This window comes from Macadamia integrifolia, unplaced genomic scaffold, assembly GCF_013358625.1.
Source record: "Macadamia integrifolia cultivar HAES 741 unplaced genomic scaffold, SCU_Mint_v3 scaffold187, whole genome shotgun sequence".
Classification (NCBI taxonomy): Eukaryota; Viridiplantae; Streptophyta; class Magnoliopsida; order Proteales; family Proteaceae; genus Macadamia; species Macadamia integrifolia.
Window position 1 is genome coordinate 394355 of NW_024868395.1, and position 1859 is coordinate 396213.

Sequence of the window (1859 nt, forward strand, 5' to 3'; positions counted from 1 at the left end):
AATCAGGCGGCAGCCGGGAGCCAAGTTGAGTCCTTTCTCTCCTTCATCCTCTTCTTCCTCTTCCATCCTCTCCTTTTCTCCTCTCCCATGTTTGTGCACAAGTGAGAAATGAGGAAATGAATCCTCATTTCCACTTCTATTTTAAAACAGGACTTAGGTCTGTTTGGTTTGGCACTAGTTCGGTCCGAACGGGTTAATCTGAATTTCGGGGATTGTAGACTCAGCCACTTCAATCCATAGAATGCTCATGTCAAGAGGAAGGTGTGGATGAGAATTTGGGATTATCTAGGGCTGTCCATAATGAAGGTGGTGGGACCCACAGGCATCAGAATCCAACCAGTAGCCTGATTGGTCACCAAAAACAGTCACCGGATTCAGGCCCTGACTATTTTCGGTGGCATATTTTCGGTGGTCAAGACAGTCCATTGTCTTGACTGGTTGTTGTCCACCATTTGGTCTCGCATGGGTTGTTGTCCTCAACCATGCTCATGGTCTTTCGACAATTTCGGTCTGTGCCAAGATTTAGGTGTAGGGTGTCAGGTCACTTACCATCTGGGGTCAAAAGGTACAAATCCCCTCCAGTTGGACTAGCAAGCGATGCACGAACATGTGGGGTCATCCCTTCCCCTTTGGCAATGGGTGGCCATAAGCCAAAACCCAGCTATACTTTCGATCTCCAATCCAAGACCTATCACAATAGTTCAAATTAGACTGGGTCAAGGAACGGGTGTAACATTCCCCCCACCTTACAAGAATTTTGTCCTCGAAATTGAATATACCTGGTAAATCAAACAATCCAGGATACTGTTTCAACATCTCATCTTCCCGCTTCTAGGATGCTTCTTGTTCTGGGTGGTTCATCCATTTCACCATGACGAAGGAAAGAGTGCGATTACGGCGAATATGGTCCTTTCAATCAACAATCTTCTCTGGATATTCCACATAGGCAAGGTCCTTGTCCAACTCATAGGGTATGTAAGTCAAGACGTGAGTGGGGTCGGGAATGTACTTCCTCAACATGGATACATGGAAGACATTGTGTGTGGCCTCCAACTCTAGTGGTAGAGCTATCCTATAAGCTATTAGTCTGATCCTCTCTAATACATCATATGATCCCATAAACCTCAGACTAAGCTTTTCCTTCTTGCCGAACCGTATTACGCCTTTAACTGGGGAGATTCGTAAAAAGACTTTGTCTCCAACTCCAAATTCCAGATGCTTTTTCCTGACATCTGTATAGCTCTTCTGCTTGGACTAAGCTTCCTTAATCCTCTCTCTGATCACATATACCTTCTCACTGGTAGCCTGTATCAAGTCTGGACCCAGAATATGCTGCTCACCAACCTCATCCGAATAGAGTGGAGTCTGGCACTTTTTTCCATACTATGCTTCAAATGGGGACATTTCAATGGTGGCCTGGTAACTGTTGTTATAGGAGAACTCCATAAGGGAAATGTGTTCATCCCAACTGTAATTCATATCTAAGGTACACGCTTGAAGTAGGTCCTCCAATGTCTAGATAGTCCTCTCTGACTGACCATCGGTCTATGGGTGAAATGCTGTGCTGAAATTCAACTGTGTGCCCATAGACTTCTGCTATGGGTATATAAGTCAAGATGTGAGTGGGATTGGGAATGTACTTCCTCAACATTGATACATGGAAGACATCGTGTGTGCCCTCCAACTCCGGTGGTAGAGCTATCCTATAAGTTACTAGTTTGATCCTCTCTAATACATCATATGATCCCATAAACCTCAGACTAAGCTTTTCCTTCTTGCCGAACCTCATTACGCCTTTAACTGGGGAGATTCGTAAAAAGACTTTGTCTCCAACTCCAAATCCCAGATGCTTTCTCCTG